The 26,492-nt window shown below is 45.5% G+C and overlaps 1 protein-coding gene across 1 annotated transcript in view; it reads right to left on the reverse strand.

Annotated features, from left to right (window-relative positions):
* Nucleotides 1–11,753, reverse strand: part of LOC119465940 (myelin transcription factor 1-like protein) — a 292,459-nt gene extending 280,706 nt beyond the window's left edge. The window contains exon 1 of the mRNA XM_037726417.2: nucleotides 11,683–11,753. The gene's annotated coding sequence lies outside the window, so the exon portion shown is untranslated. The remainder of the gene's footprint in view (nucleotides 1–11,682) is intronic.
* Between the last annotated feature and the right edge of the window lie 14,739 nt (nucleotides 11,754–26,492).

The raw sequence follows: 26,492 nt of genomic DNA on the forward strand, positions 1-26,492 counted from the left end.
TCGGGGTGGCGCAAAGTGAAATCCTAGCCTGCTTCAGCTAATCAGGTATTACACACATCAATTGCGGTCTAGCAGTTTGCCTATCTCTCCTTAATATTTTCTTTCTTCATTAAATATCTATCGCTATATTGTACAGCTACTTTTGCCTGCAATGACACCGGCTCTATCGAACTCCTGCCTGCTTTTTTTCCCACCAATACGCCAAGCGTCTCTCGATTACCTCGACCGGTGACCAGTTATATCTTCCATTCGCTGTGAATCTCGGCGCTTTTGAAAGGTGGACGTCACTTACGGCACAATTGATACAAAAGGTGGTTCTCGTTGATGGGTATTCCAGCACTGATGCATATTTAGCTATAACTAAAAAGATGTGGGACGAAAACGAGAAGCACACAGAACCCTATATACACAGTTAAATACCCGATAAAGAGAAAGGGAGCCTGGTGCCGCGACAGCCTGATTGATAAAGCCCCTGATGGATAATGAGAAAAGCCTGAGTTCGGCTCCCTTTGCGCCCGCTTTTGTTTGTTGTTCCTTATCATTTGCACATTTCACTCAAAGGTAACAGTATATCTTTCCGATGATTTCCCCTTGCGTAAATGTCTGTTTGCTCTATGGTTGTAACTATCAGAAAACAAAAAATCGAGCCCATTTGTTTCTCGTGCTCTTATCGCTTCCGGCAATAATTAGAGCCTGTGATGACTGCGACTGGTTAGGGACCGCGGAACATTTCTTTTTCCTTTTTTTTACTTCAATGCTCTTTGCGTATTGCGACGATAGATATTATTTTCAGCGCCAAATTCACGCCGTTGATGGCTGACGTTAGGTGGCATCTTAGGTCTCATAGCCAGCCCTTAAACAAAGCGGCAGGCGTTGTATTTGTTGTTCAACTACTTTTGTGAAATTGCCACTATCGAAAAGACTAACGAATCACGGTCGCCCTGTGTCTATGGCGTTGTGCTGCTAAGCTCGAGGGTTCGAATCCCGGCTAAAGTGGCCGAATTTGGATGGGGTGACATGCAACAACGCTCCTGTACTAAGATGCACGGTAAAAAAAAATACCAGGCAGCCAAAATTGACCGGGAGTCCCCCACTACGGCGTGCCTGATAATCAGAACGTAGTTTTTGTGTGTAAAACTACAGAATTTAGTTTAAATATAATCAAATAGATATAGCCAAATTTTCCTTCATGTCGTAGAAGGCCTGAATGTTCTGCCGTCATCTCACCTCCAGATATTCATTTCAACTCTTCTTTATTTCTTTCTCTCTCTCTTTCTTTCTTTCCTTCTTCATTTTCTCACCATCTTCAACAATCTTTTGTTTCCCTTAGTTGCTGTGCAGAGTAGCATGTAAGCGATTGTTAGCGCGCGGACAATAATATCACTCTGTTATTCAAATAAAACAGTTCTCTCTCTCTCATGTTTCCTCAGAACCTATAATGCACTGTAGAAAAGTGCACAGTTGAACGAGCTGGTTAACGTCCACATTTTATACAGCGCGAACAGGAGTAAAGTTACGGGGAGAAGTACAGGGGGAAAGTTGCGCTATTTGAAATGTACAATGTATTGATTGTACAGTACTGTATGAACCAAAGGCTGGTCATCATGGAGCGATCTTCATCGAGGACGTTTGCGCGTTACAAAATACTACCGGGACATGTTTCCACATCTTTGCTGGCACCGCACATCGCGTGACGGCTTCCTGCACTTCAGCGGTGAACGTTACCGAGTTGCTGTAAGGTATAGGATTGTTACTACAGCCGAACACCTCCGCAGAGAACGCTTGTACAACGAAATTACTTGTCTAACGAATGATTCCATATGTATCTACCGAATTCATATCTTTCATATTTCACACGTGTGTGCTGTGGACGCCACTACAGCGAACATCACAACAAAATTACCTGCACAAGAAATGAATGTTCGCCGAGGCTGTTTTGTTGATTTAAGACGAACGCGCGTACCGGCGCCGTCACTGCCTTCCGCAAGCATCCCTGAATTACAGCGCGCATACAGGAAGCGCCGGTAGACACCAGAGCAGTAAAGCGGACCGTTCCGTGAGCATTGATACCATAAGATCGACTGTAGTCGCCACTACGTCGGGCGAAGTGCGGATACGAAAATTTTCGAGTTCTTTCTTTACGTACCTCCCGAAGTTTTTTTTTCTGAATGTATTTCTCTTGCACTTTTGTTCAATGCGTATTGCTGTTTTTCTGAATGCGAGTTTGTTGGCTTATTGTGTTTATTCGGCTGTATTGTGAGCAGTACGGTGCCCAGTATTTACAACTAATTAGCCTGCATAACGAAAACGTTTGGAGGTCCCAAGCGCTTCATTTTAATAAAGGTTAGCCGTATTTCACTGACAAAGCGAGGGCCTAACCCTCTCTCCCCTTTACAAGAACGCACTAATATATACTATGCCGAGGAGAGCATATGTCGCCTTGAAAAAGACAAGTCCACTTGACGAAACGTTGGCTCCGGTTTTTACCTTGTTCGCGTTTTGCTCATGGTCTTGATCATCCATCTCCCGCCTTCCCCGTGTTTTCACATGACTGTATTTTGGTGAATAGTCGGACCATAGCTTCGACCTGTCGTGCTAGAATTGAAAACTGAGACTGCACATCCTTATTAATGTCTACATTTTGTGGTAGCGGCAGCAGTCCCACAATATTGGTCACCCGCGGACCGCAGGGATCAGAATATTGGACACTTCAGGCGTGCCTCATTCAAGGGTGGCTTATTTCACACTTGCACTGGCCGACTTTGGTGCTGTTCCGTGTTCATTACAGATTTACTGGGTTAGCCCGGAGTTTAATATAAAATACAATCAAGGTTAGGTTTCACAGGTTCAAATTACTCACAGGATCAAAACTACTTGGGGCGGCACTAACAACGCAGCATGGAGGGTATAATGTAGGCAAAAAGGCATTGTTCCCACCAGCTCCAGTGGCAAGAAGTTGCGCCTCCTGATTGGCCCACGTACGCTGCCTTGCTATGAGAAAAAAAAAAAACATAAACCCCAAATCCGAAAATTCTGTATGATCATGCAGGGGTCGCGATAAGTCCCTTTAAATAGGGACATACGGGTTTTTATATGGGATCATATATAGGACACACCCCATATGATACATGGGAGGATACGGGCTTGTGTATGGGTGGCGGTAGGGGGGGGGGGGAGGGGGTGCTGTAGCTACAGGCGGGTTTATCCTGGCGATAGAGCTTGGCAATTGTTTCGCCTGAGCGTGTCTTCAATGGTCACTGGGGTATCCATCATCTGGCGAAGAGTTCAGGGCCTCTTAGAAATGTAAGAAGAAGGCTCGGAGCTTCTTTGAGGGCTATGGCAGATTCTTCCGAAACACAAGGCGTTCAAGAGATGCATTTGGGAGGCCATTTTTTTGAGTAATTTCTCAAGTACTATAGCGTGCTTTTCACCACGGCAGCTTGGGCGCGACCGCAGGAAGTGGTAGATGCCTCGTGTCTCATTGCACGGAGTACAATGCGGAGAATCAGTACGTGCCGTCTTGGATAGCCATGCAGAAGTACCTGCAGAACCTGTCCTGATTCGGTGCAGCGGCGAGGTCTTCCTTTTGACGAAACCGCCTGATTGCGCAGGTCGCATGTGGCGGATTCCAAAGGGATAGAAAGTGAGCACGTGTATGTCTGATTTCGCGACTAGATTGCTTTTGGAACTTTGACTTTAGGGGATATGTGAGCATGCTGAGTACGCAATAGCGTCAGCTTTGCCATTTCCAGCAATACCAATGGGAGAGGGGATCCACAGAAACTAAGTAGGGTGGTTTGTTGGGTGAGTTGGTGCGTGATAAGGGTAAGGTGGTTCAAGCAGGTGAAAAAAAAGAAAAAAAATCAAATTCAAGTAAGATGAAGGAGACTGATCAAAGCTGAACTTTCAACTAAGTTTTATGTAATTAAACACCAACGAGCACGTGCTTAGCGTCGTATCTTTAGCGTTTGGTTTAAATATTCAAATTCTTTAGTAGTACGTCGGACAGACGGTTCACGTACGCACAGGTATGTGCCCAATTATCTGATCGGAAAACCATCGCATAACTTCCTTTCCAATGTAGTTCACTCCCAAACCGCCATCGACACATGAGAATAGTCAAGGCTGCAGTCACGCCTCTTGCAATGTGGGGGCAGGTTTCCTCCTGCACCCGTTGTAAGCAGATTTTGTTTCTCGCGCCGTCGCTCATTGATACAGCAAGCCGTTTGGCCAACGCGGCACCGACCGCATGAAAGGGAAACCGTATAAGGAAGGAGCGCATTTCCTGAAAGCAGTGGCTTGCTTTTTTTACCACAACCACTGTTTGCTTCTTTCTCTTTCTGTGAAATGTGGTTGCACAACTTGACTACTTTACACAGTGTGTAGAGCACCACTGTTAGGGCACTCCTTGTCGCCACACGCTTTAGATTGTGAGGGACGCCATGCAAATAAACATTCCTTTATTGTGAGTTTTTTGACGGTTCCCGCTGCCTCCCCATGTTTCTTTTTAACAGCGCAGCTGTTCTTAATCAACCTTTTCTTTGGAGTCACGCAGGTCACGTGATCAGGAGAGGATGAGGGCCGCGCCGGGGGAGGAAGCGACCAATGAGAGGCCGTGCGCTGGGGCGAGTAGGCGACCAATGAGAGGCCGGGCTGGGCGCGAGGAGGAGAGCCGATAAGAGAATGTGTTTCTGAGCGGCGTGCTCTTTCTGATAACGCGCAAAGCGTAGAGCTGCTACAGACGCCATCCGCGTTTCCCCGCGTTCGCGCCGAACGCGCACGGTGTCCGTGACTACATCCGATGCCTCTGGCGGCGGCTCCGCAGGTTTCAACCAGAGAACTGGACACTCGTTGAGTAGCGTCGGAAGTCGCTGCCTCTTTTCGCCTCGCAACGTTTCAATATAAGTACCTGTTGTAGATCTGTGTTTACTTGTGTTTACGCAATGGGCATCATGTGCATCATATGCACATGTAACACTCGTAACACTCAGTGTAACTAACACAGCTTCGCTGTTCGACCATCTTCACGGAGTAGAAGGGGCGGTCATTTTTTTCTTTATTTTTATGAACAATGTTTTCGAAACAGCCGTCAACAGTGAGGCCGGGTATCCTTCCGAAGTTAACCTGGCCACCTGCGCATTAAAACTGCCCTGCATGCAGTGGACGCAGCTCTCATTGAAAGCCTCATTCGTGAAGCACAAAGAAACTATGCCTCGCTTCACAAGCTTCGAATGGGAGGATTCTTAGGGAAGAATCGCTTTGTTAGACCTTGGACGGCAACACCAAGATACATGCCCATCATCTTGAAATGTTAAAAGCAGATTCAGAAATATAAAAAGCTTATCTTCCAAAAGTTCCTAGATGACCTTAAGATACCGGTATGAAGCTTCGAAAAACGTTAAAATCTTGCCTACAATTGTTTCCAGTTTGTCACCAGCGCTGAGCATTAAAAGGACTAAAAAATCATCGACATATCTAAAAGCACGTACAATGCATTTTTTTCTGCTTTATTTCAGGTACAGTGCGGTCAAACTTAGATAAAAACACATATGGCACATCACCGAAGCCACACAAAAACCGATAAAGATGCCCTTATCCTGAATCAACAGGCCATTTCTAAAGGATACGACAGTCCTTGGTAAGTAAAACACCAGAATTTGCATAAAAGAATACGCTGACGAACAGCAAGAATTCATAAAAGCAAACTATCCCTTGTCCTCTTAATCATGCTCAAGTTTTTATATTTGCTGGTACTATCTTACGCTGACCATTCTTTCTCACGTTTCACCCCTTTATCGCCTTACCCCAGCACAGGGTAGCAAACCGGGCGTGTGTCTGGTGAACCTCCCTGCGTTTTCTTGCTTCCCACTTTTTCTCCCTCGTAGAATGTCAGTCACACAAAATCAGCTGCCTCAAGTCAATGACTGCACTTGGAAGCTTCGCTGTATATTGTAATAATCTCAGTTCACATTACGAAGGAACCCCAGTTGTATACCTTAAGGAATCTTTGCCTAAGCAGGGCGCAAGAAACTGCGGTGAAACGTCAGTCGCCATATCCCTGCTAAGTATACCAAGCATATTGGCTGAAATCTGTCTAAACGAATCCCGCGAATTATTCTTTTTTCTGCTGTTTAAGAGAATTCAACAAGAAAAACCATCAAATATTTGCGCGCATTTATTGCTTAAACGTCTATGACGTCGGGACGCAGAACGTTCACTCCGCGCGTTAGAAATTTGGGCGATAAGCCATGGAATGCTGCGCTTATGATTGCCTATGGTGAGGTGTATTTTTGTTGTGAGCACTCAAATCACGTTGATGTGGTAATTCCTTTGCGTACTAAGCTCAACAACATGAACACTCACAAGACTGCTGAAAAGCTGCACACCTGTTGGTGCATTATTGGCGCCAGAATGTTCTAATGATCATTTCTCGAAGAGATTTTTTACTGCAGGCGGAAATCAGGGACATAAAGCTTTTCGAACGAGATTTAGAAGCCTCGGAGAAAATTTTATTATTTCTCTAATCTCTGACAGAAAGGCAAGTGAATAAACGCTTTAAGGGATGCGAGTTTCACTACGCCTCTTACGGGACGCTTCTCATTTAACTTTGACCAGTGGGACTACACTTCTTAAATAAATCAAGCCTCACTTCTGAAGCTCAAGCGCTGTCAATTTAAACTAACTATTCAGGTAGAAAAGTTTCGCTGTGGCGCAAATAAGTTCTAATTTAAGCAGAGTTAATTTGTAAGTTACGCGCGCCATGCGATTGAACGCCGCGTTATTTTTACGCACACGCGTGTAAAAATGATTGCCATACGCAAAGAAACCAAATGCGACTTCACAAAACCGACGTCAGGGATATTTTCTTGTTTCTTTGTTGTGGTTCTAATGCCTTTTCAAGGAAAGTCCTCAATGCTTAGCGACGTGTGCCTGTGATGACTGACAAACGTGTGTGAAGAAGTTAAAATGGATTTTTGTGTAGTGTCTAAAAACCTTGCGTGTTTCTGCTTTGAAAAATCGATAGAAGGGGCTCCTGCAATTTTCGGCCATATATGCCAAACGTACGCTCAGTGCCACCAAGGCGACTTGGGTTACTAAAAAAGCTCCCGCGAGATGCGACGTGTCGCCTGGTCTTGACAAACTCGAGCCCCGTTTCAATGATTGTGCTTTGTATTCGGGAAGTTTCGGTTGATATATGCCAGCATATCAACGGGGAGTATAGGCTGCTGCTAGTGGCAAGTTATGCTCGATCCTTCTGACCGACGTGCCGCTGAATTCTGAATTTGGACTTTTCTCAACACACATGCAACTGAAAGAGCGCTGCAGGGGTTAGCAATGATTGCCTAGTTTGTGCTAAAATGCCGAATCTTTACGAGAGAAATGCGCGTCTCTGGAGAAATACATGTTCGTTTTTGTGAACGACTTGCAGTTTGTTATAGTGTCTTCAAGGAATTCCGCCTACGTCAGTTTAAGATTATACCTGTTTAGCTCAAACTTACGTTCAACTCCTGCACTGTAATGCTTCCACTTTTGGCTTGCAAACGATTGTGCTGCTGAAATTAGATTGACATTACTGTGGTATACGTAACATAAGGCAGCGCATGAACCATAAGGCAGCATAAACGGTTCCTATGCTTTTTGATGGAGAGCTATCAGTTATGACGTTTTTTTTTATTTCTAATGATTATATATTGTGCCACAGCACGATGTCTGTCATAGAAGTCGTTTGTGTGGTGCGTGGGTTAGGCGTGTACAAATGACGCCAGACCCGCCGCGGTGGCTTAGCGGCTATGGTGTTGAGCTGCTAAGCACGAGGTCGCGGGATCAAATCCCTACCGCGGCGGCCGCATTTCCAAGGGGGCGAAATGCCAAAAAACGCCCAGGTCCAATGCATTGGGGGGACGTTAAAGATTCCCTGGTGGTGAACGTTAATCCGGGGTCCCCCACTACGGCGTGACTCATAATGAAATCGTGGTTTTGGCACGTAAAACCATAGAACTCTATTGAGTTCAGTTCAAATAACGGCAGAGACATGAAATTACCAAATGAAGTGGAGTAGTGAGTGATGCTGAATTTGCTGAGAAGCTGGAGATGCTAACCTGGCCGATGCTCTGGCATGCTGCCCTCGGTGCTAGGTGAGAATTGTGGTATACACTTTGGAACTTAGTGCTTAACTTTAGCTTGTATGGAACGTGTATGCGGATGTACTTGCTGCTTGTGTGGAGTGCAGGAAGTGGGCTCTTTGTAAATATGGCCACCGTTTTGGGACTTCGCGGCAGACTCTGTCCAGCCTTCAAGTGAAGTTAAAAAAATTAAACTTATAAGTTGATCCAGAGTGACAGTGAATGAAAACCTCAACCGTTTATCGATCAACGAACTATGTTGTGGCCAGTTACGTCAGATGATTACCGGTATTTCAGCACAGTAGTTTGGCATACGGTTTACAGTGCTCCATGCCGCTATGACATACGTCACCGAATAGCCGGCGCTGAAATGGGTCATATTTTGTGACTCCGAGGTAGCACTTCACAGTATCAAGTCTGCCTTACATTACAGAACTTACGACCAGATGATATCCGACATCAGGGAAGTACACCACCATGCTCTGGAAACAGGGCACGAGGTAATTTTTCAGTGGATTCCTGCTCACTGTGGCATCGTCGGAAACGACTGTGCTGACCGGGCAGCCCGGTCTGCCCGCGACGACACCCAGACGCGTTCAACACCTTTGGCGAGGGCAGACACTGCCAGGGAACTTCGCCTACTTGCACGCAAAAGGTCACAAACTTTATGGAGTTCAAGTGCCTTCAATTGCCGATTGCATAAGCTGGACTCCTTGCTACGGCTACAACTGCCATCTAGCATTTCTTGCGGCGGAGCAACCTTGCTGTGCCGCTTGTGACTGGGAGTGGCGTTTACGAACGCTTACTCCTATCGTATGGGAATGGCCGAGAGTCCGATTTGCGACTACTGCAGGTGCGAGGAAACCATCGAGCACCTATTGTGTACCTGCCCTCACTCCGACTCACAACGCCTCTCTTTCAGGACAACTTTAAACCGACTGGACTCGAGACCGTTCTCTAAGTCAGATACTCGGACCGTGGCTACACCTGTCACCACCACAAGACGCGATTCGTGCACTAGTACCCTACTTGAAGTGCATCGGTCTAAGATTCCGCTTATAGCGTCCCTGTGCATCATCCCACGTGCACTCAGTACTCAGTCTCTCCCTTTTTTCCGCTATCTATTCCCCATTTTCCTTACCTCAAGTGTAGGGTAGCAAACCGGACGCTCGTCTGGTTGACCTCCCTGCCTTTCCTCTCCTTGTTCTCTCTCTCTCACTTGAGTGGCTGCCCACTTGTCTGGCCACACACGTGTATATACAGCCTAGTGAACGAGTATATTTTGAAGGATTATGATCTTTCGTATTTTTCGGTCAAATCGGCATAAGTTGGACAAATCGTCATAAATTGTCATTGAAGAGCTCGTGTTCATGAAAAGCATCCAGGGTGCGCCTGCTCCCGAAGCAATTATGCAATTATAGCTTTCGCAACATGTTTCAAGCATTTTTACGACCACGTTCTGGTAAATACTTTAACAGCTGTGGTAATGAGATGGATTTCTGCTGGTCGCAACTGGAAACACGTAGGCAAGCTTGACGTAGGATCTGAATGACATGATGTAGGGCAAAGGCATAACCACAAAGAAGAGAGACACAGGATATGCTTCAGGTAGCGCCTGTGACGTGTTCTGTGTGCCTCTTCGTTGAGCTTGTGCCCTTGCGCCACATCCTGTCATTAAGTAAGCACCAGCAAGTCCAGCAACATGTTCTTTTGGGCTTCGATGTTTGTTGCATAAGCGATTTTTTTTCTTCAATTGACGCACTATCACGTGTTGCTACCGCGCACTCTATAGTGATAGCCATAAAAATCATTACACGATAAGTTTAAAAATGAAGCATACAGAAAGACCCTTTATTATTGGCCAAAAGAACTAATGCCTAGATTAACGATTTACTTGCAAGAACACTGGATATAAGACCGAAAGGAAAGACTTTAGATTTGCCAATTGACGTTTCTTGTTTTAAGTCGTTTCCTGAACCAAGTCTCACTAAAATCTGTTATATTTTTCGCTAACTGACATTACTTTCAAAAAGTGGTTCATAACATGAAAAAAAAAAAAAGAAACGTCACAAAAGGATATTGTGTACTTTACCTAATAAAACTTCTAGAATGAACAGGTTATAAAGCCACGTTCCATCCGTGAAAATTGAAGTGAGAATATTGGTAAAACAGGTAGATGTGACATACACACTTGTATAACGTCGACAGTGGGTTTTATAAAAGAGCTCTGTGTACACACAATAAGTGTGATGACACGCGTGAAGTGCTGCTCACGTTTTCGATATTACATGGTCATGTTAAATTGACAAGCAGTCATTCTTTCTCAGGCTTAAAGAAACACGTGAATTGACACGTGGTGAAGCCCCAAAGATAGATTAGTTCTGTAAGTAAGTTCAGCATTACTAATAGATAAATGCATCCTTGTAAACACGGCGATAATTACTGCAGTACAGTTACCTGAACGTAGGAAATATAACGGAATTATAGCGAGAAGAGCATATGTAAATCTCGCGATTGCGCCATCCTTAGTCGTAAATTTCAGTATATTCGCACGACTTTTATGCATACGTAAATTGTCATTGTCATTCGCGGTTGCTCAGAGAGTGCAGAGATTACACTGCCTAGTGTGGTCCGGAATGTACGGTCACCATGCCGATATTTTCTTAAGGAAAATTAGTGCCGTTGTTTTTCGTCTCCTCACGAAGGTGTGCAAAGCTACAAAGCAGCGCATGTTTCCAGCATTTTTTTTAGTTGTTTAACCAAAAGCAAGGAAAACTCCAGCTGTTCGTTTTACTATTCGTCTGGTCTACAAGACGGGTATGTTCACGACTGGCCCAAGTGCCCATACTGATTTTTGTACACCTGTAGGGGCGGTTGACCGATTGTCCCTCGAATGGAACGAACATACTAGTTGCTGTCACGCTAATCAGTTTCAAATGTGCAATTAAACTAAAGGCTAAAATCTGCAAGCTTTTCTAACACAGAATAATTACGTGGCAGGGCCTTTTTTGCCAAAGCAATGAAGGCACACTTATCATCTTGTAGAAATGTTTGTGACATTAACTATGTTAATGTTTAATGATGCATACTATTCCGTTATGGACAACACTCGCTCTAAGATGACCCCAAAGGCAGTGGGCAGTTCTTCTTTCCTATTTTTTGTTGTTTCAAACATTGGCATGTACCATGAGGTGACAGAGGCCTGCCACTATTTGGAAAGCGCCAGTAGCAAACAGGACGTTAGAGATGTACCCGTGAAACGTTGGAGAGCAAAAAAAAAATCTTACACGGTGGATACGTAACTTTACTTTAGGTGACATGACAGTCACGTGGATCAATATGGCGTGAACAGGTCGCCCCGATCCAACTGTTGAACGGAGAATGAACTTTTGCGTGTACTACTTCATGCCTCCTTTCCACGCCAGGGGCCGCGCTTTCCCGCTAATGCATTGCCGTGTTTCATCCCGTGTGTCCGTTTCTCAACGTTGATTGGAAAGCCGCGAGCGAACGGGGGAGCAAAGAGTGATTGACACGCCCAGCGGCGGCCTCAAAAACTCACCTTCGTGACGCCATCACACCGACCGCGACGTGAGCCGCGGTCAGCCCGTGGCCACGCGCCCAGCCGTGGCCGAAGAGGGAGTCGGTGCACTTTTTTTTATGCTTTCCTTTCTCGTTCACCACCGCAGAGTCGGTCTACAAGCGGGCGCGGCAAATCGCGAAACCGGGCACGGACCGTCGTCCAACCGGTAAAAAAGCGTCACGGTCCACAATCCGTTCGTCGCGCGGCTTCACCCTCGAGTCACTCCGAAGCGGTCACTCACAGACAGAACATTGCACACACTGAGCGTAACACGTGGACAGAAACACAAAAGAGAAGAAAACAATGCAGCACACTTCACCGCGAGTCACGCATGGTCACGCGCACACGACGAGGCGCGTGGCGCGCGCACGCCGTTCAAACCAACACGGCAGAGTCGCGAAGAAGCGCCTCGCAGCCAGCCGTTACAACAGCAGCGGCCAAAGCCGCGCTCCTTCTCAATGCGCGCAACGTAGGGGGCACCCTTCGCCGTCGAGCCCGTGTCACAGACTCGCCAAAGTTCGGCCCCCGACCAGCGGCCGGCGCGGAACGCCCTGCCTGGAGGGCGGAGCATCAGGCGTGACGTGTCGCGCGACGTCACGGCGCACGTGCTTTTAGGTGGGCTCACGTGACCTTTCTTCCACTCTCCCGCGCACACTCCCTCGTTCTCCCTTTTCGCGTCCCCAGAACGAGAACGCCGCTTCTTGTCTTTCCCTCCCTCCCTCCCTTATCGCTTCTCCCTCTTTTTTGTGTTTGTTTTTTGCTGGGTTCCCGCCGACGCCGGCAACGCTGGCGGCTCGTAGCGCGTTTTCCTCGCGAGCGTCCTTTTTATACCACGCTTTTGCTCTCCCCTTTTTTCCCAGCTCTCCCTATCTTTTCCCCTTTCCTCCTCCCTCTTTTCCCCTTGTCGTTCGGGAAGCGCGCCGCAGGGAACGCACGCCGCTGTTTCTGCCGCTGCGTCCCTTTCGCGCTCTCGGTTTTGTTGCTGGCTCGCTTCGCAGGGCCTTTCCTCGTCGCCGCCACCTTTATTTCTCCTTTTCGTATTACGCGATTTCTTCTGCCCTTTTTCCTTATTCCTTCCGAATCGGCCGAGACCTCGCTTTTTTTTAAAGGGGAGGGAGCGCGGCACCGCGAACGTGAGGCACGGATGAAGGAAGGAAGGAAGGAAGGGAGAAAGGGAAGCGAGGGAGGACGCTGGAAACCTCTGCTGCCTCGGTTTCAACGAGAGCGCGCTTTCCCTGCAGACTCTTCCCTTAATTTTTTTTCTTTTCTGAGCTCACGCCTGGCGCTTCTTTCTAGCGGCCTCTCTCCATTTCGTGTTTTTTTTTGTTGTTTTCATTTCCCGTCCACTGCTCCGCTCTCGTTTCTTGTCTTTGTTCCTTTTCCTATCTGCTTTGAGTTCTCGTTCGACGTTCTTTCTTTGTGCTTGGCCTTTTGAGCGCTTGGCACACTCGTCTCACGGGCATGAGCTCGCGGATGCTCCAACGCTTCCTTAGATTTTTGTTTTTCTTTCTTCAGTTACTTTTTTCTTGTTTTTATATTTTAAACTGTTTCACACGCTTCGCCTTTGAGGTGCTCCGTTCTTACGTTTCGCAGTTTGCTTCTCAATTTACAAGCGCGTTTTCTTCTTCTTTTACTCCTTTTGTACGCCCCTCGTTTTCTTAACGCCCGCTTCCTTCGGAAGCTTTGTTCTTGACCTTGTTTTAGGATCGGGCCGGCGGTTTGCCGTAAGGCGTGCATGGTGGTTTCTTCTGCGCAATTAATTAGAGAACGGCAGACCGCACCTGCGGGACCGTTAGTAACAATACACAACCGCCAGAATATAAGTTACAAAACGAAAAAAAAAATAAAGGAAGGCGACAAGCGACGCTCTCATAACGCTTAAGAATTTGTTATACCGGCTCCCCTTGTAAGGGCTACCGCTGGCTTTCGTAATCCCTGTTTGTCGAGCCACCGTATACACGCTTATGGCCGAGTTGGGAGAAGCGCGTTATGAAACGGAGCACGAACTTGAAGCTCGCTCAGTTCGATAAAAAAAAGTTCAATTATCAACAGGGCGCGACGCACGTGGAGAACTGCATAGATGCGTGATGCAAGTGGCTTTAGCGTCTGCTACGAGTTGCCTTAATCAGTCGCGAGCGCCGTACTTTCCTAGCTTAATTTTGTTGTTCATTAGGTGACGAAAGCGCGTCTTTTTCTTATATATCAAACGATATCGCTTTCTCGCGGTTGCACGCGCGTCGAAATGATGCGGGTATCAATACTTCGAACGAGTCCACTTGCCTCGTGCGCCATTTTATTTAGTAGACACGTGGATGGCTTAACTATACAGAAAACTTACACTGGGACTTTCGCGGTGAAAGGCCGAGCGAATGCTATGTCCAGAGTGCACGTACTTTGTCAGAGATGATGCGACGAGCGAGATTATGAGATGAGTGGTGACAGTGAAAGTGTAGCCGAAGCTCTATAGCAATTGAGATTGCGTGACTGCTCGCACTGTTGCTATAAATGAGGAAGAATGACATTAGCTACGATGTGACAGCAATTTGAGAGGGATAGACAAGCTCTTGGCAAGTCTTTCACAACAGGTACATGACTGAGGCAGCCCTAGGTGTGCGCAGGTATTTTCATTAGGGAGGCCAAACTATGGAAATTCTTGCGTAAGGCCATCTGCTGGGAACATAGCTAGACTTCATGACTCCAACGTGGTCATATGTAGCACACGCCCACGTTGCAGGGTTCTGTAATATTATATTCATCGATGCGTACCACCATTACCACCAACACCACCATCGCAGCGCACCAACGGACCCGAGTGCAAACGCTGCATACAGCAGTAAAAAAAAAAAAAAAAATCGTCGGCCCTTCTCCTGCCGGAAAATGGGCGTAAGCGAAGCTTGTCCTGAGTGCACCTTGTGTTTGACGGTTATGTTTCTTGTGAGTAACTTGACCGTGACCAAGGGAAGGTCAGGTGATCTGCTCGGCGTTGGGGGAGTGCCGCAACTTCAGCGGCTCGCACCGTAGAATCGGCCCGTCGACGACGCGCCCTTTCAGGGGCGATCTCCCGTTGGCACTAGGCGAGAGCTACCTGTAATTCGAGGGTACGCACAATGCGCGGCCATCCCATCGGTTTTCCGAGACTGAACTCAACGGAAACGAAGCGGGCGCAGCGTGCGCGAAACCCTTTCGTTCCCTTTCCCTCCCCGGAGGAAGCGAAACGGCTCTGATTGGCTGCGCACGTGGCGTGAACGGCGCCGGCGAGCCGCCGCTGGATCCGGAGTTTTCGCGTTACATCGCCGGGGCAGGCTAGCGTATACAAGCTTCGCTTGAAAAATCGGGACATTCGACTACGCGAGCACAAGTGTGACGCGCCCTGTCAATACAGATACGGCTGCTCGCTTTCTCCACTCATAATTCACTTCACTGCTTCAGTATGCTTGTGTCAATTTCAAAGTCAGAAATCCTGCTAGCGTCAAAGGGACGCTATAGAGTTCGCTTCAGTCGTATTACCAATTTATTCTGCAATTGCTGAGCGGCCACTTTTGCCCCACGAGGGGGCTTTGTGAGACGGAAAAGAAACATAAAACGAAAACAGGTTACGATGCCGTTTCTTTGAAGTTCCCGCACCATCCTTGCCGCGAGGTCGCAAATTTTCAGAACGTTTATCCTGGTATTGCGAAGAGATGGTGTCCAAGACATGGATTCTATGGCGTGTTTCTGGCTCCGTAATCGCTTCCTGCCCATGTAGTTAGCCAAAGCGTGGCCTTCGAGATTAGCTTCTGTTACACACACACAGACAGAGAGAGTGAGAGAGTCAGTCGCTGAGGCATGTAATTTGGACACTTCCTTTTATTTATCAGTCAAGAAGGACTTCATTACAGTATAAGGGAGCGTAATGCTCAGCTTAAAATTTTCGAGAACATTTTCCTCTCGAATGCTGCCCCGATTAACAGAAAATACGGGGAAATTAGTGACGTTTCATGACGTACCTGCATCGAGGTTTCAAAACGAAATTAGGAAGAAAGGGAAGTTTCTCGCCTGTACCTTTCTGCCATCAAGAGATTCAAAACAAAGCACCGAAAAAAAAAGAATTATGCACATCCAGCCCACACGTTGAAATCCGAGAAGGGAAAAATTCTGTGAAGCGTGTCAATAAATGCCAAGCAAACGATCATATTCTGCACTGCATTCTGCACCATAGCGGTAACCTTCCTGCCAGTGAAGGCGGCAAGACGCGGATATCTCCACCACGTGACACAAGCGACCATGCTTTATACCGCCAGCGGGATTAACCCCGCTATGCAATGACTGCAGTGTACTAGTTCACTATACTATGACACTGTATCCAGAGTCATCGCGCCTACTAGAGCGGGGCCGAACCTTGAGATAGTACACTGCACTTTACTCTACTAAAAACCGTCCAAGCAGGTGCACTGCACTTTATTCTACTAAAAACCGTCCAAGCAGGGGTGGCAAACCCCAAACCCTAGGAAAGTAAGCCCATAAAAGTTTCCTTTAATAAAGTAATTGTGCTCGTTATGTGGATTTTTTATTGTAATGAGAGTACTAAACCAGCATTTGTTTCGTCACTGAGCAATTCCGTAAAAACAAGGCCAGCAGCCAGGACACAAGTAAGGGTAGTAAAGATGTCAGTGACGTCCTGCATGCAAGCTATTTGCCGAAACAGCAGTACCCAGACGCGGTCAAGGAAGTTTAGGAGGATTCGAAAAGAAGAAAGCTTCACTTTTAAACAATGTCTGCCTAAGTTGACTTAGTTTTGCTCTTCAGGCTGCCTTTAAGAGAAAACTTAAAAAAAAAAAGGTTGAAGGCCGCAGAAGAGCCTTCGCGATTCAAACCGCTTACCAATGCACGCCTATACACCTGCAAGGCAGACAAGTAGCCCCGTTCAATCCGACCACTTGACACTGATCTTCCGGAGGAGAGATAAGGGCTCGTGCCACGAAGAGAAAGAACGGCCAAGGGTTTAAGCGTCGCGGACAAAATAAAAGCCGCGCAATTGGCTGTGCGCCAGCCAGTCGATCTAGCCTTTACTTCTTCTCCCGCTGCCCTCGAAACGAATGCACAAGCTACAGCGAAATCCAAATTCTCAACTTTTCCAAAAAATTGAGAGAAAGACGTCCCGTCTACGTGCAGGATTTCCCAGAGACAATGCATGCAAAAAGAAATTCCTCTAGGGACTGTTTTCGTTTTCTTTCTCTCTATCTCTCTCTTTCTTACTTTCGCTATTTCTTTAAAGTCTTCAAGGCATGCCGCAAGTAGCAAACGAAACAAGGCAGGGGACGGAGAGGGAAAAAAAGGAGGGTAAATTTATTCAGGAATAAAAGCGTTCAAGATAAATAAGAAATGGGAAACATTTAAAGCGAGCGCAAATGCAGAGAAGCCTGCCTCGCGGTTCGGTCGTTTTCTCCATCGCGAGTTATTTCTGTTTTTGTTCTTTTATTTTCCTGCTTTCCTTTTTCCCACATTCGTTACGCTCCGCGAATGTCTTTTATTCATTCTTCTTCCGACCCTGCTGGAAATAGAAAGCGAAGAGTGGGGGAGCGCCGCTTATGTTCTGAATCGCATATTTTTATAGTACGGATACGCTGAAAGCATAAATACTCTCCCCGTATTCCTTTTTATTTCTTTTATTTTCGTCTTTTCTTACGTCGCTTGCGTCTGGCCTTGTTTGACGGCTTTTGTTTTGTTCGACGACCTTCCTTTGTCTTATTTTTTGTTTTGTTTTTATTGCACGTTGCGCCCCAGAGCAGTGGGCTTTTCTGCAAGTCGCTGGAGGTCTGCGGGAATGCCCTACTGCGAGCTGGCCGTTTCTGTTTTTTGATGCACCACCCGCGCTCATGTTTTCAGCCCTTGCTTTGAATGTGTTCCCGGAAAGGAGAATTCCTTCGGTCTTGCGACACCTGCCGTAAATGGCGAGCGTATGCTCGACGTGAAGTCAAAGGTAAATGGGCGCTTTTATTTTCATTGTTTTCTTTTGTTTTGCTTTCCTGGTCTGTTTGACGTTTTTGCTAGCTTTATTAATCGTCTGACCCGCCGTGGTTGCTCAGTGGCTATGGTGTTGGGCTGCTGAGCACAAGGTCGCGGGATCGAATCCCGGCCACGGCGGCCGCATTTCGATGGGGGTGAAATGCGAAAACACCCGTGTACTTAGATTTAGGTGCACGTTAAAGAACCCCAGGTGGTCAAAATTCCCGGAGTCCCCCACTACGGCGTGCCTCATAATCAGAAAGTGGTTTTAGCACGTAAAACCCCATAATTTTTTTTATTAATCGTCTGGTCGGAAGAGTTTGATCGGTGACCAATGTAAAAAGGCATATCTTGTTTAACTTCGAGCCCGGTTGCTTTCTTGTGTTGGTTAGCAGCCCTTGGCGATACGCAACTACCGTGGTTGTTAAATGAATGAGCCGTACTGTGGTTGAGCCCGTGAGGTGGCCGGCTCGATTTCATGTAGCCAGGGCTACATTTTGATGGGACAGAATGCACAGGTGATATCAAATCGAATCTCTACCCTTCCGTTACACCGTCTCTTTCGGGACGTTTAACGTGATGGTGCGGCACAGAACAACGCGGTATGAAATCTACCTTTGGTGTACGTTAAGTGCGGCGTTTGCCCGGTGTCGGCGCATTATGTTCCATGCAGCACGAATAATGCTATGTGATCCTGGACAAGTAATGCTGGTTTCGTGTGAGGTCGAAGGAAAGCTGTTACCACGTGGTGCGCATTTTTTCGTGAATATGCAGCGTAGCTAGTTACTGCACGGAATAAAATAAGCATACTGACATATGCTGGCTGCTGCTGTGATGATTTTTGATAAGACGCTGAGGACAGATTTCGTATTATTTTTTTTATAACCGGAGGCGAGATGTTGTGGTATTTAACCCATGTACTTAAAGTGAAGTACCATTAAGTGGAGGTGAGGCTCTGCGATTACAGCGAAGATAAATGACGCATAAATGTGGAAGCGAGAAGTCCAATAATAGTGATAGTAGTGTGTGCCGCTTTAGCAAGGGCACGCCAACAGCAGCGACCAGTGTCCACAACCAACCGCAACACCTTGCAATAACCAACAGGTTGTCCTTTTGAAGGTAAGAGAAAAATGTTGACCACGGTGGTTTAGCACTTACTTGGATGATGCGATGAGTACTTAAGTGGCTGACGTGCTTTCTTGTACTAATTAGTACCGGAGAAGCTGCTGCTTTAAAAAAAATAAGGTTAGCTTTTAATACTGAAAAAAAAAACCATCTTGCTGCGTTCTACGCATCTTGCTGCGTTCTACCAAGAGCTTTCACCTCCCAGGAAATTTGGTTCCGCTCATGTAAGCCTTCGATCGGCTCGCTTGTGTTAGTTGAATCTTGACAACGCACGTGGCAAGAGGGGTCGATATATTTTTCTTCCTTCCGTTGGGCCGCTGGCGCTGTAGCTTCGTCATCCCCTTCGCCAGCCTCTTGCGCGACCTGACGATGTACTCTTTTGTTTGTTGTTGTTTCTCTTCATATCTTGCTTGCTTCCTGTGATGTACGAATATGTTGCGGAATATGTTGCTGCTAACGAATTTCGGCTTGTATGCGGGGGAGACACTAACATTAATTTTCTTGAAAAAACAGCTGCCACATTAGAATTTACTAATAGACTTAGCTGTGCGGGATTTGTTAATCTAATTAGTACACCAACTCGTGTTACGATGTCTTCGTCTACATGTCTTGACATTCTTATCACGAATATTGGCACTGTTGTAGAGCATGCTGGAACAGTGACGTCGGACGTCAGTGATCACTGCCCTGTGTTTATGACATATCGTATCAATGTGAAAAAAAAGTAGTTCTGAGACAAATGTGTTTACAATACAAGATATGTCTGATAGAAATATGGATCTTTTTAAACATGACGTTTGCAATTACGACTGGTCTTTCCTATACGAAATAAGTGATGCAAATGCCGCGTATTCCAAGTTTCTTTCTGCGTTTCTACAAATTTACAGCACACATTTCCCTTTCAAAAAGATTACGCAAACCAAAAAGATAAGAAAACCTTGGATTACGCAGGAACTTAAAAAAAAATAAAACACAAAGATAAACTGTACCATAGATTTCTTACTACACGCGTGCCTGAGGCACTGACACTATTCAAAAGGTACAGAAACAAATTAAATACGGAACTTAGACGTGCTAAGAATGCTTATCATGAGCGTCTGTTTGCAGACGCCACGAGTAAACATTCTGATACCTTGTGGAGCATTATCAATAATGTTCTTGGTCGCAAAAAGCATTATACCTCACCAGACAAGATAATCTGCAATAACAATGAAATATCAGGTTTAGCGCTCGCAAATCATTTCAATAAGTACTTTGCAAGTATAACCGTGCCACAGCAAACGGAGCAAACTCCACCCTATACGTCATCATTTCTTTCCACTTCGAACAGTCTATTTTTAAATCCCACAAGTGAATCCGAGGTATTTTGCATTTTTATGAACCTTAAAAATAGTAAAGCTCTTGACATTGATGATATACAGATAAAACCTATAAAGTATGTTTTAGAATACATCACTCCAGCTTTAACGCATATATTGAATCTAGCTTTACAGTCTGGGGTGTTCCCAGAGAAAATGAAAATGAGTAGGGTAACTGTACTTTTTAAAGGAGGCAACAGAAATGATGTATCAAATTATCGACCCGTCTCAATCATACCAGTGTTTTCCAAAGGATTAGAAAAGATTATTTTTTCCCGCGTGTAAAATTTTTTCGACAGACAAAACGTTCTATCTTGTGCTCAGTTCGGCTTTTGTAAAGGCAGGTCAACGGAAACTGCTTTGCTCACTCTTAAGGAACATGTACTAAAAAACATAGAAAGAAATTTCTTCACTTTGGCACTATTCATTGACTTCAGCAAGAAGGCAGGTCAACGGAAACTGCTTTGCTCACTCTTAAGGAACATGTACTAAAAAACATAGAAAGAAATTTCTTCAGTTTGGCACTATTCATTGACTTCAGCAAGGCTTTCGATAGTATAAGTCATAAAATTTTGCTATGGAAATTATCACAGAATGGCGTTAGAGGTACTACTTTAACATTATCCGAGTCCTACCTTAGTGATCGGAAACAATCAGTTTGCATAAACCACGAGAAGTCTTCTTTCCTTCCTTTATTAAACGGCGTGCCACAATGAAGTGTATTAGGTCCTATGCTTTTTAATGTCTACGTTAACGACATTATTAAAATTGATACAACTGTAAAAAGTTATCATATATGCCGATGACACTACTCTTCTTATTTCTGGTCCCAATTCACAGATATTAATAGAAAAATGTAACGATCTATTAACTAAGCTACCTGAATGGTCAATCACTAATTGCCTAAAAATAAATCCTACGAAAACTAAAGTAATGCTATTTCGCGCAAGAAATAAAGCTCTTAGTAGTAATCAAACTCTAGAAGGACATATTGTTAGTGCCACGAGACAGTTAAGGGGCTACTACTGTCGGTCGGACGAGGACGACGGCGACCAAGTGGCCAGAGAGAGGCGTGCGACAGCCTTGCATCCGTCGGCACTTTGCTACGTCATCGCGGAGAAACCAAGACGGCGACCGCTTCAAAGTTTCGTGCTTGACGGAGTTGACGGAGCCGGTACGTTGGCAGGTTTACCCAGCACCTCCACCAAAAGATGTTACGGGAATAACGTTTATTTAGAAATTATAGCTATATATAAGGTAATTACAACAGACACAAGCAGCGGCGACGGATGGAAGGCTGTCGCGCGCCTCTGGCCACTTCGTCGCCGTCGTCTTCGTCCGACCGACAGTTGCAGCCCCTTCACTGTCTCGTGGCAATATGTACTCTCCATTCACCGAATTAAAGCTAAACAACTTGTGCAAATGTTTCTTGATATGGAACTGTGTTTTGGCATTGCACGGTTATTAGCACCATGCGGTTTCTGCGACATTTTTACAGAACTTAGGGCGAGTGCACAGTAGATGTTCGATGATTACTTCAGGCCTAAAGGTGTCCTACGTTTCTGCATCAATTAGTCCAATACGGTAAGACTAAGAATTCGTAAATATCCCAGGCAGCCATAGGCAGTCTTGCATCGCCGCGGGGGAGGCTATTTGGCACTTGTAGCGGTAACAAAGGGCACAAGGTACGTCGGCGGCACTTCGAGACGCTCGGAGAACTCAATACAATGCGCAGCGCAACTACATACAGACCACGATAAACAGGCTGAACTCTAGACCATTTTCTGAGACTCCTTTTTTTCTCTTTTTTGGCAACATCCGTCATTGCCAAAGAAAGCGTTTTGTGCGCTTGTGTGGTTTCTGAAGCGGACCGGCCTCAGTGATCGTTTATATAACCATACTGCACATCCTATTGTACGCGTGCAGTGCTCACTTTGTACATGGACCCTCTTTGTGTCCCCCTTTTCTGAACTCTCAATGTAGCCTAACAAAAAGGCAGGCTTGTCCGGTTGACCTCGCTACTTTTTCTCCTTGCTTTCTCTTTCTTACCGATTTATACGGAAACTACGCAGAATCCACATGGAATTCTCAAGATTACCAAGGTTTGAAATTTCGTGCTTGAAGTTCCTTTTGTTGTCCCGTTGGCACGGAGGCAGGGAAAACAGAATCTGACAAATGCAGCTGGAGCCAAATCCCCTGCCCGCTTCCACTACATGGGGCTTGGAAGCACAGAGCTGCCGCACCCGTCAATTCAAAAAAAAAAAAAAAGAAAAACAAACCAAACAGAAGAAATCACGCTCAAGGGGAGACATATCAAACGAAATAATTTCTGAGTTCATATTTCGCTTTACCAAGTAAATAATATAATAAAAATAAAAATTTCAATACGAGACCAATAAAACGATGTTCCCAATTTCGATGATTTAGGTCAGTTGTAGGAGCGTAGTTTTTGTTAGCTAACACAGGGACGAGACACACGGAGGAAACATGGAATTATTTGAACGTGCTATTATTTGAAGTGCATACTTCGCAAAATGAAAGTTTCTTGTGGTGCCGGATTCCTGGAGATTCTTGCACGCAAGATCCGTTTATCTGTTTAACGTTATCGACTCCCTTCGCTAATATCAAGCCCACTGCCAGTGATGTCCAGCGCCTGTTCTTTTGAATCCGCGAGCCCATGCGCCAATAAAAAACACATATTATTATTATTATTATTATTATTATTATTATTATTATTATTATTATTATTATTATTATTATTATTATTATTATTATTATTATTATTATTATTATTATCTTTTGAAACCGCGAGGACGCCGGGTATTTAGGAGAAACGTGTTTCAGCTGCTGCTCAACAACTTCCTCGGCGATATAGGGCTGGCGTGTGAATGGTCAGCCGTGCGAGTGGACTCCGGTGGATGATACGTGGTCTGTTTTAAACACCTTGTTTCACTAGTCTTGCTTGTTTATAACATTTCAGAAAAGCCCAAGGATCTAGCTAACTTGATAAACCGTGTTCGGAGGGAGCAATTGGTGGCAGATATTGCAGGGCTAGGTCTCTCTGCACCTAACTACAAGAAACCGCTGGAAATGTCACGTCGCACGTCTAGCGTGCAGTAAAAGTGGCTGTGTAAAATTTCATCGGAAGAGAACTTAAAGGTGCAACCGCTTTCGACGAATATAGTCGTCGACTGGTAACTAACGGAGGTCCTGCGTGCTTTGGGACCCAAGATCTTGCGGGGGATTAGTAAGTGGTTTTTATATATATTTGCATAATGCTTCAAGGTGGAAGGGGTAACGCTTAAGGCAATAAATCTTGTGTTTTGCCAAAGCATGAAATGGTTGGTATTGTTAGGTATGGTCATGTTATGAGCGCTAATTACTTCTCTAATCTGTGATTCGTCCTTGATTGTATTGATTTGCTCACTACAACATGGACAGCCCACGCTGCATCAAAATGTCGGCTTGGTTGGGCGCCGCTTCGTATAAGCAGAACGTCTTTTTCTTCTTCACTGTCAGCATAAGCATTTCTCGTGATATACACGTCGTTGAATACCTCGAGATGTTGAGCCGTGCTTTGCTTTTCTCATCTTAATGTTAACCATAGCTCTGAGTATCTTGCCGTCCTTTATTTCACTTCTAGCCTCCCGCGAGGCTAAGTAAAGAAAAAAAGGAAAGAAACCTGTTTAAAATAAAGCTGGCTCCATTTTTATGAATGATGCAATCGGGACTTGCTAAGCAAGACGTAAGCTTGTGTTTGCAGTTCCACGATATTCTTGACAGTTTTTACAAACTTGATAAGCAAAATGGTTCAGTTGATCAGAATGCATTACATATAGGCAAACAAATGTTTATATTATAAGGCTCTTGGTCACAACCAAATTATTTTACTTTGTAAGTGAACGTCACTGCGTGCTATGTGATCGCGGTTGGAGTGTCGTTTCATGCGTCATCACTTTTGTTTGGATTAAAATACTAAGCAATCTGCCAAGTAAAATCTTTTCTTGCTTTCAGTTAAGTATACTGTCCGTCTCTTTCTGAAGCGCTTTTAGAAGACTCGGAATGAACTACAGTATATAACAATTGCTTTTAACAAGGTTCATACAAAATGTCAAGCTCAGCTTGTGACTCAGTCAGTCTTCAAATACGACTAGTTTGGTCAGTTATAGCTTACGCCGATTTGAGCCACTATTGGCTTGTTACGTAACGTTGGCCGTAAAGCTGCGTCGTTTTGTGTTGCTACTTTGCAGTAGCGCACGAGCATGAACAGGGAGTCAAGAAGAGGCGGCTGACGTCACGCGAGAACTGATGTCACGTCATGTAGACCCGTCCTTACCCAGCGTAGTCCCGTGTGTACCATTACGAGAGTTGTACCGGTCCCCGAGGGGATATACAGCGACAGTGGCTACGGCGGAAGAGCGGATAAACAAAGAAAGGTTTTCCCAGGGAAGGTCAATTCGCCCCAAAAAAAGAACAAAGAAAATGAAATCACCATTGTGACTGACCGAAAGTTGACTGTCTGCAGAGGTGCGGACTGCGTTAACGCATATCTCTTTCCGTCTGAATTTTTCGCGCCTTCCGTCTACGGAACAGCCTTTCGTTAATGGCAACGTGCGCCGAAGTCCCGAACGCCTACTTTGATGAAATAAGCCCGGTAATACCAAGAAAAAAAAAGGAAACAGGGGAGAGTTATGACGGCGAGGAAATGCGTCGGAGACCAACGAACGTAAAAAAAAAAAAAATCGGCTAGAGCAGGCCTGAACGATATCGACAGAACGAACGACCGACCGACCAGCGCATCGGCTACTGCACTACTGCTTCTTTCTGATGAAACCTTCACCAGTAGCAGAAGCAGCAGAGGAGCAATAAGAAAAAAAAAAAAAAAAACGACCTCGCTGTCATAGGCGCAGGCGCCGGCAGTAACGCTTGATGTCGCAAATTCTCGTCCAGACGCGAACCGGAAGTAGTCGAGAGATAGAGGAAGCGCCGCTTCCCGAGGAAAGGAGTCGTCCCGCCGGAAGTGCGAGCTTCCTCTTCTGCCCTCTATTTCGCGCTTCCTCCCAGTTTGTTCTTCTCTATGCGTTCCAAGTGTTTGTTTCTATGAATTTCTCAGTATACTTTACTCTTCCAAGCAGCGGCGTTCGTTTGGTCAGGCACACTATTTTAATCTTTCTCTTTGAGCGTGTGTCTGCAAGCGCGGGGAGGTTTATAGATCCAGGGTGGAATGGACCACGACTGTGTTGTTAAGCCTGCACTGTATGTATGTACGTGTGTGTGAGTGAGTGAGTGAGTGAGTGAGTGAGTGTGTGTGTGTGTGTGTGTGTGTGTGCGAGAGAGAGAGAGAGAGAGAGTGTGTGTGTGTGAGTGAGTGAGTGAGTGAGTGAGTCGGTGTGTGTGTGTGTGCGCGCGCGCGTGCTTGTGTGTGCGTGTGTGTGTGGACCTCAATTGTGGTAGTAACAGTGGACTGTGACCTCCAACGTTGCAGCAACATCTACTCATTACCGTTGATGTTATCAACGCAGTAATGGCAGGAGCCGGGAGTCGGCCTGATATTCGGTGCCTCCCGTCAAGTTACTGAAATTATCGCTTTTTGCTACTTACGTGTGAGCATCATTGCTGCTGACTGAGACCTGTACGCGCCTATGTGTTGCGCAAGCCATTTTCGAAAAAAGGTAGGCTTAGATCCTAACTTAACAATTACTCCAAGTATGAACCACGCCATTACCTTTTCTGACGTTTCGTCGAAAACTATCAAGAACATTGCGTGGCTTTCTGCAAAATTCGTTGTAAAGAGCTAATGTTACCACGAGAATTATGCTCGATAAAAACTGCTAGACAGAGGAAAAGGTGGCGATTGGAAACTGAAATTGACGGAGATGCATCGGACGTGTGTAAGGTTATAGACGCACGCGCTTTTTGCACAGTGAATGTTAACAATTTGCCTTTGATATACATGGAGAAAATACTGTCGTCATTGCTTTTGTATCAAAAAATACTTTCGAGCTGAATGTGTGTCTACTGCATCTGATTGCATTAACAAGGGCAGCTGTACTTGGCCTCAACGCTGTTGTCTGTGTATGTTAGTTTAGATTAAGGGATGCTCTTCTTCACTCGCGACCTTTGCGGGACACCTATGAGTAATGAAAGGCTAATAAAGTTAAAGTATATTCATGTGTCATTTATATTAGAGGCGTTACCTTTTTTCACTGACACAGGAAATGCACGACTGGTGATGCCGCTCACTTAACAAAAGTTGCAGGAGTTGCCAACTAGTCATACTAACCGTGAGTTATGCGAAACCTTTATTGAAGTTGAAATAAA

Source organism: Dermacentor silvarum, chromosome 10, assembly GCF_013339745.2.
Source record: "Dermacentor silvarum isolate Dsil-2018 chromosome 10, BIME_Dsil_1.4, whole genome shotgun sequence".
NCBI classification, from domain to species: Eukaryota; Metazoa; Arthropoda; class Arachnida; order Ixodida; family Ixodidae; genus Dermacentor; species Dermacentor silvarum.